General features: G+C 41.0%; 1 long non-coding RNA gene across 1 annotated transcript in view; it reads left to right on the top strand.

The window, feature by feature from the left end:
* The first annotated feature begins 121 nt into the window (after nucleotides 1-121).
* The window catches only part of LOC136994190 (uncharacterized), an 11999-nt gene continuing 3208 nt past the window's right edge, over nucleotides 122-8912 (top strand). The window contains exons 1-2 of the long non-coding RNA XR_010886316.1: nucleotides 122-343; nucleotides 1386-1442. This is a non-coding gene — a long non-coding RNA (uncharacterized lncRNA). The remainder of the gene's footprint in view (nucleotides 344-1385; nucleotides 1443-8912) is intronic.

Raw genomic sequence — 8912 nt, 5'->3', positions numbered from 1 at the left:
CTGTGCAAACAAAGATGTTTCTTCTGTATCCTGTAAGTTTGCATTACGCAAGGAAATTATAGTATAAATTCCCCTATTTCATATTATTATCTCTTTAGATTTAATCGTACATCTTTTGTCTTTCAAATCCCTTTGCCTTGAAGAACAAGATGGTTTCTGTAACTGCCAAAGTGATTGTGGTATCTGCATGGGAGTCTCCTTGGGAGACCTGGGCTTTCAAGTGTTAGTCTGAAAAGTACTAACGTTGTTGATACCAAGACTTGAAGAAAACTAAGATGAAGAGCACTCTTCAAAGGAATTACTTGCTGTATGGACCTGCCACAAACATTTGTTTAGAGCAGAGGTAAAATGGTAGCTGTGGTTTGAGGTAATTGGTGTGACCTCCATTTTCATTCTCCCCCCATTAGAGAAAATGTCTACTTCGCATTCATGTCTGCTACTCTGTATTGAGGAAGCAAAGTCCTAGGCGTCTTAAAATGTGGAAATCCTTAAAATGTGGAAATCCATAAAAATAGCCCAGGCTTGTGGATAAAGCTTATTCTGGGTGCATGAAAAGCTGTAAATTTTCATATATTTTTGATAGCAACATGAAGTTACCAATAATGGTTAAGGAGATTTTACATGTTTAAACTTTACTGATTTTTCATGAATGAGTGATGTAAGCTGTGACCTTGAGGGCTTCTTTGAAAGCTGTTGTAAATTACAGCAGTTTCTGAATCCTGGATGGAAGAAGCTTACTGTATCCCTTACTATTATCTTAAGTAGTAGCTAAGTCAATCAGCAGAGATAGTTTTTCATTCTGAAGCTATTCAGTTCTTTAATGGAAGCAGAACTCATAAGGAAGAGAGGATATTCTAATTAATACAGATAAAATATTCCTTAGTTCTGACTCTCCGAAAGTAGTCTTTCTGTACAGTTGTAGCTTTTAGTACTCTCTCTTTTGCCAAGGTTCCAGCCAAAGGATCAGTTAGCAGGTGCAAGGAGTGGAGTGTTCATTCCAGCTTTTGGCAGAATATAAAATGAAAATATGCAGTATGTGGTATCTCAGTCAGTTTGCATCATCTTGTAATCTATCTTGACGCATAAGACTGAGAATAAATTTGCCAAATCCTTCTTTAACGTGTAAACGAAGGACTATGAAGTAGACAGTCACCTATGCATCTCATATACTTATAGCTTATTACTGTGGCCAAGAGGAAACACACATGTTTAAGCAGAGATGTCATCATTGCTCTCTACTGTGTTTTTGTGTTGACTGTGCTTTAATCCAAGTTAAATGCTTGCATTCACTGAGAAGTCAAGAGGGAAGTCCTGTGGAAAGGTACTACCAAAATTTTTTGCGTCGCCCAACTACTAGTAGGTAATTTTCTCAATTTTCTTTCCAGTTGAATGTAAGCCGTTGGGGCCATTTCTCACTGTGGAATCATTCTGGTGATTAATAGGTATGTTGTGTTCATGTAACTTCACTTCTTGGTCCGCAGGGGCCCATAAGGTAACCAACCTAATGCTTTTTAAAGTTGAACATTTTCCAGCATTTGTGTGGGGTTATAAATGAAGCACTGCCTCCATGTATCATCCCAAGAGCTGCTTTCTTTCACTGTCCTCCCCTGACATAACAGTAACAGAAAGGGGATGGGCTTATGCTGAAAGTATAGCTGGCAACAGTCTATGTAATGAAAATCTCCTTGCCTTTCCAAAAGTGCCAGTAATTCTTGAGGAAGGAGGAGCTCTCTGTATGATTTTTTTTTTTTAGCAGGATTGTGCATACTTTATAGGAACATTCCTTTGCCACTTATGAGCAAGAACTCACTACCTGATCCGTACCATAGTAATATTATTTCAGTCCACATGCAATTAAGTTGTGTATATACAACGAGTCAATTATGACTCAGGGAAGATAAGCATTGATTGTTGCCATTTCCTGGAAACAAGCTGTAGAGTAACCTTATAGTCGTTGGGATGGCAAAAATCCTTTTACAGAAAAGTATAGTAGACCTCTCAAATTTTCATACAAGGTCAAGGACCTTGAAAATCAACACTTATTTGATACCTATTGCTGATAAGTGTATATGTAAAATAGGATAATTATGGTTTCTTTGATTAATACTGGCAGGAGTGGAGTTATATATATATATATTTTTTTCTGTTGTTACTTACACTGTCTCATAACATCTTATGACAAATCCACTTCAATCAGAATATCTAGGAAGAGTAGTGCTGCATTTCTTCCTGCCAGTCTCTTACTGTTCCATAAGTACAGTCTCTAAAAAGACAGGAAGGAAAGAGTGAAATGCTATCCCAGGTACCAAATCTATTGTTTAAGGCAATTAAGTGGCTAAATTCTTGTGTGAATTTGCCCTATCTTACCATTGATTTTAATGAATAGTAGTTGAGTATCTAAATATGTTTGTGGGTCAGGGCCTTTATTGCATACACATCTGGAGAGATCACAGAAACATGATTTGCAATGTTGTTATTGAAGTAGAGCTTTCTAAATGTTGGCTGACTAAATGAAGTGGAAGCTTAGTTCCCAAATGCTATTGGGTAGTTGATGTCATTTAGACATACAAATCCTTTAAGCCTGGCAAATGTCTATAAAGTATAGTATTTCTATATACCTATTTTATCTGAGAAATTAAGTTTGGAAAAGTGATTGTCACAGATTCAGTCTGTAGCTCTGGCCCCTTTGTGCAAGTAGGAGGGTTTCAGTCCAATATATCATAACAGATATAGTGGGTCCTACTAAAGGTCTACAGTGGCCAGTATCAAACACCCGAGGTAGAGTGTGAGGGCAGGACAAGTGTGCAACAATGTCCTCAGAACACTCTCCAGCTGCCTGTAGTGCAGAGACTTCTCCATCAGAAGTGATGTCTTTATACTGAACAGCTTTCAAGGGGTAGAACTTTCCACTCACTAACTTGGTACCATAATAAAAACTGTTAAAGCAGTGGTGTGGCAGTTTAGATTAATACGTGTTTCTGGGGAACAGGGTCTGCATGAGGCAACACTAGTTCATTTGGGTAATATCAGACCTCTAGAAAATGAACTCTCTTGCAGTTGTTTACCATGCTGGATGCCTTTCATTCTTTGAAACTGCAGATAGATGTTGCGCTGCTAGCTTTTATGCGAGTATATATGTGGCAACAACTTTCCATCCTGTCAGAAACCCCAGTCACCAAGGTTATGTTGATGAGAGCATCCAGGAGATCCTCTCAGCCCTGGCTGCTGCATGGGAGTGATTCATGGTACAGCTTTGTTGCAGTCTGGTTTCTCTTTACTGCATCTCCTGCAGTATTGGCCAGGCTTGTTTATTTCCCACCTCCCCATCCTGGAATTGTTGTGAGGGTGCCAAGGCTTGTATATCCATGACTCTGAGCAAGGCAGGGTTCAGAGGTCATAGTCAAGACCATTAATAACAAGGTGCAAACGGCTGGTTTATATGTAATGTGAAGCTTTTTACTTATTTCATTTTTGCACTTTGGGGGCTCTGTTTGCTTATGGAGCACTTGGTGTCTGGTACCTATTTAGGCTGAGAGCAGGCAATTGGGTTCCTTCAGGCCTTCAGAGGAATGTGGCAAATTGTTCTCTGGTGTTGTAATTCTGCTGGGATAACTGGAGCTTATTTGTCTCACTGCTTATTAAATGCATACTTGTCTTGAGGTCCTCTTTTTTTCTGAGAAACATTGGGTGAATCCCAAGGACCACAAGTGAGAGGAGGATTCCAGGGGGAGGGGGGAGAGTGAAGTGCCTGCACCTCTCTATAAACTGCATCATCAGCCTCCAGTGCCAGTGGGCTGAAGAGGTTAAATAAGAGAGCAAACTCCCTCAGAAAAAAGGAGATGCACATATGGGGTTCTTACAGTCATAAATTAATTTTGCCCCTTTGCCCCTGCCCAGAGAATGACAGCCTGAGGGGAAATGTGCCTCCCAAACTACTAATATATGGGGCAGGTAAGTGGGAGCCATGTGAAACTGTATTGAGATTTTAGACTAGGAACAGCTGTGGAGGTAGGGAGCAGATGTGCACTGATGCTGTATTCTTAACAGAGGACAGTATTGGTAGCAAGGTCAGAGAAAGCAAGATGGAACTCGTAGTCTACAAGCCTCTGAGTAGTACCCATCTTCCCATGTTCTGCTTTCCAAAAGAAGCAGACTCCTTGTTTCTTCTTTCAGTGGTTAAGTCTGTATTGCTGCATAGATGATATGATGCTAGCTAGCTATTCTGATCTTCCACTCATGGGACAAAAATATTTCCTAAGCATCAGGTCGCATTGACAATAGCAACAGTAGTGGGCTTCTGTGCTTAGTTTTGTGGTCTCAATTCACTTAACTTTTATTAAAGGTGGATAGAAAGGAAAGGCAGCTTCAGTTGCAAGCTCTTGTCTCTAGTCTCCTAGCTATCGACTCCCTTTGTGAGCCTTGTAATTGAGGTATGTTCTGCATGCCCCAGCCCTTAGCACTGTGGAAATAGAATGGTGATCAGGGATGCTGCTAATGTGCTAGGAACTTTCCTTGTTGTTTCCAACTTTAATTGGTGTGTCTTGCTTGTTGTTAGACTCTTGAGTGAGTTTGATTATTGGGAATGCTATATAACATACCCACATTTTTGTATCAGTAGGGATGCTTTGATGAAGATGCATACGTTTCTCTGTTGGAAATCTTCTTGCTTTGGTTATTTCTGGCCAGTTACATTTTTCTTTTACTCTGGATACATTTAATGTTACAATCGCACTTTGGCCTCATCAACTCAAACCCTTCTCTTAAGAAGCCTCTTGATTTCCTTTCTATTCTGACTGTAGGCTATCATCAGTTATAAAACAGTGTGACAGAGTGTGTGACTATTGCATTCTCCTATACTGACTCGTCAGCTGAGATTTTGGAGCAGTAATCCCCCTGCTGCTAGTTGGAGCAGCCCTCCGTGACTTGTGTTCAGTAATAATGGATGTGAAAGCTCCCACACAGATCTTGACAGGTTGTGCAAATGTTAGTAGAAATACCCCAATAAACCTGTCCCTGAGATTTGGACCCGATACAGGAAGAGTGTGGTTATTCAGACAACCCTCGTGCAACATGCTCTCACTTGAGAAAATGGTCAGTAGCCATTGGCACGTACTTGAGCGAAGCATGTTGCATAACTGTAAATGTGATGGTGGACAGAAAGGGTCTATGACAGTGACAAGGAGTTTTTAGGACTGAAATGTGACTGAACAGTGTATACCCTCTGGATTGTTGTAGGTCACAAAATTAATCTTCCTATTGATAGATCCATCTAGAAAAAGTATCTGCTGTCACCCTGGGCTCAGGCACTCTCACTTGCACATGGTTTAGTAGACAGAATGCTCTGATCTGAGTTTGTATGTATCCTGTGTTTCCTATGTCTTCTGCTTCTTCCTCCTGTGTGTCCTGTCCAGCTTTTTGAGGGAAGGTAAGTTATTCAGGAACTCATTAAACAGTTAATTCTGCTCCTTGTCTTTGGGTTCAGACATGGTTTTGACTGGGGGATAATTAGAACATGATCTTCCACAAAAGTTTGCCCATACACTTCAGGCAAATTACTTAAGAGGGGCATGTGAGTGGAATTGAGTACTCTGTGACAACACTCCAGCCTTCATAAACTTTTATAGATGGAAAACATCTGTTTTCTGAAGTTGACTGCACTGAAAGAGTTTCAGTAGGCCTCATTTGTAAGACAACATACAACAGCTTCAATTTTATTGAGCCTGCAAGTGGAACATCTTCCTACTTAAACAGTGAAAGTTAGTGCTAGTTAACCAACATATTTCTGATTCCCAGGTATTGTGCTTTTGCTATTTCCTTGTCAGTAAACAAGGAGTGAGCATTGTCTCTCAGCAAGGCACCTGTGTGCTTGCAAGTGGGAGAAGTCAAAGCATGGAAACACCCTAAAACTCCACAAGCTGTCTAAAGCATATATGACTCTGAAAGGAGGTTATGTAATGCTTGCTCCCTTTTCATCTGTCCCTAATTGCATCCCTTGGTGGTAAACATAAGTAGGCCAGGACTTGGGAGTCATGGGTTCAGCTGCCTGTGCTGTACAGACTTCCATGGGCCTTGACAAAATGCTTTTTCACTATGCCTGTTTGCTTAATTCTCTCAAATGGGAAATGGTTCCTCTCTCCCTTCGGTCTTGCATATTTAGGATTGGAAGTCCTTTGCAGAAAAAACTGTCTCACTTGGTGTATCTGATAGACTCAAACTAATTGGGCTGTATCCACAGCTGATACTCTGGGTGCTACTGTAACACTGGTACCTGCTTTACAAATTCTTACTCTTCAAGTTTATTGCTGTAAATGAGCGAATTTAGTTGTGTCTGTGAAAATTGGCAGGGTTAAAGAGGGTTGCCTTTTCAGCTATAAAGTGATAAAGGCATCCAGCTTTAATATTTTGATGATGGTACAGTTTGCAGCCAGGAAGGGGGAAAGGCAATAAAGCTAAGACAGTCAGTCCTCAGGACTTCTTGCTTCTTTGTTGTGAAATGTTGAACATCAGCATTCAAACAGAAGAAATATTTTAGGACCCTAGAAGGAGCCAATGATTAAGCTGTCATTCATCAGGTGGGTCTACAAATCTGCTAAGAACCAGTATTTCTGTTGGAAGAGAACTCCCAGAAGTATCCTGGAGAGAAAGAAATGTTTATCAACAGCTGACCCTTGGGTCTCGGGGCACTAGGGTCCTTCTCAGCCTATTGAGTGTGTATTACTCTGGGAAAAAGAGGGAGGAGAGGCTTGGATTGATTGCAAAGGGGGCAGCATTTTTTTTTTAAAGTCTGTCTTAAATTGATGGTAGGTGGAGCAGTAATGAAGATAAATGAGAGAGCTCTTCCCAGTAGATTAGACTGCATGCTGATGAACGCTGTGCTACAGCAGGCTTAAAATGCCTTTGGCCTGGTTCAAACCTCCTCCCTTTCACCTGCCAGCATTCCTCTGACACAGTCTAGAGACAGAACAAGTCTTTGTGAAAATTGCCTATCCTTGAAGTTCAGAGGGCTTTGAAGGACCCGAGGTGAGACACAGGAGCCTCCAAGATAAACATAAGCTTGAATGCAAGTTCTGCACGAGCAGTGAGAGAGGAGGAAAGGTGCTGTTGAGCCCTCTTGTGCTTAATCTGTGCAGAATTCAATAGAGAGAGATCTCTGATTTAATTCTATGAGAAATGAGAGTTAGACGAAGGAGAGATCAGGCCCTCCTTATTTGCCTCGCTGCGGCCTACAAAGGTGGGAGTTGTCATTCTTCAAGCAGTACTGAGACGCCAGGGTGCAGCACATGCCTTGCTTCCTGTTCTTAAATCTGATATGCAGGGGGCAGGTGACTGATATTTTAAAATGACTTGTTTCTAAGTCAGCTGAAATGCTTGAGTGAAAAACATGAAGCAAAGGAGTTTAGGTGCCTTTGTCCAGTACTTTACAATGGTAATAATCAGATTTAAGAGCTTCATAGGATCAAGAGTTTCATAAAAGGCCTTAGCATTCTGGAAAGCAGAAAAGCAGCGTGTACGCAGGTGTAGATGCATTACCATAAATGTTCAGCTTCGCTACAAGAATTACAGGTGTACTGCCCTGTTAGTTGCAGCACGGTACCAGTCTGCCAAGCCTTGGCAGCACTGCTGTTGAATTCACACTGTTTTGGATTGCTGCTGCACTTCATGCATAGTTCTGTTAAAATTTTACCTTTTTGCTTGTCCATGCTTCTGCAGAAGCTGAGCTGAAGATCCCTTTTCTGCATAAGCAATCTCAGTGGTCTGTCTGGTAAAGAGTAATGCACTGCAATCTGCCCCAAAGGCAGGCTGTTTAAATTCTTTGAGCACTTCCCGTCAAAACAGTTTTCTCTCGCCAGTTAAACCTAATATTTCCTAGGGCCATTGGGTAAAATTATATCTCAGAGGTGGCACTTCACTCTGAACAGTGTGATAGCCAATGGTGGTTTAGAAATAGAATAATCTCCTTTGGTTTAATCCCATCCTGCTGCTTTGACCGTTCCCTCAAACCTTTGTGCTGTAGCCACCTCAGTTCCCTCTCTCTATACTGCTCGCTGCCTGACAGTAGAAAGCCTCGAATCACTGGGGAGATTCTACAGCTCTTATGGAAGCAATAGCAGTATAAAATCAGAACCAAATTAAAAATACTTACAAATGAATGTTAATGTTGACTTGTCCTTTCCCATTGTTATTGTAAGTTTATGCATTCTTGAAAACTTGCTTTGAAAATTTCCTGATATGAGCATGAAATTTACTTACCTGCCCTTCAGCATGATGATGATCAATATGAGGAAAATTAATAACACTTTTACTCAGCCATTAAGAAAGCATGTCTTGCCCTGGGCAAAGGGGGCAACCAAGCTCTGGAAGGGAAGTTTAGAAGCATCTGTAACAATTAAGTCTGCCGCTATGGTGCTTCGTGTCTGTTGACATAAAAGCACTTTATTAAATCAAAGTTCAGACTGGTGCAATTATTAGTCCAACGGTTAGTTGCTGCAATCCTAAACTGTTGTGATGAATTCCTTGCAGACAATAGAGTCCTGGTGTCTGCTATAGGATGTTAAACTTCTTGGGCTTCAGCATATGCTCAGAAATTGCAATGATTTAGCTAAATTTCTTTCTGAATCATTTAGTTAGTGTACAAATAAGAGTTGTACCAATTAAGTCTGTGTGGACTGATACTTTTTAATCAGTCTCTATAAAGTGTCCTTAACCTAAATAAAGCATGTCTGTAATCAGTGCTTGCCCAAACTGGGCGGGGAAGAATTGAGGAAATTCCTAGAGATGAGAAGGGTTAATCCCCATAACACATCCACTTGCAGCTCTTCAGCTTCCTGCCCCTCCTCTCATCAGTTTCAGTTTGAGTTGGTAGTTTTTAAGGTTTCCCCCCTCCCCACCCCCCATGGGAAAGACAGGGCAGC

The sequence above is a fragment of the Apteryx mantelli genome, chromosome 25 (assembly GCF_036417845.1).
Source record: "Apteryx mantelli isolate bAptMan1 chromosome 25, bAptMan1.hap1, whole genome shotgun sequence".
Taxonomy (NCBI): Eukaryota; Metazoa; Chordata; class Aves; order Apterygiformes; family Apterygidae; genus Apteryx; species Apteryx mantelli.
Note: the sequence above shows the minus strand (reverse complement) of the source record. Positions and strands in the feature narration are given on the sequence as shown.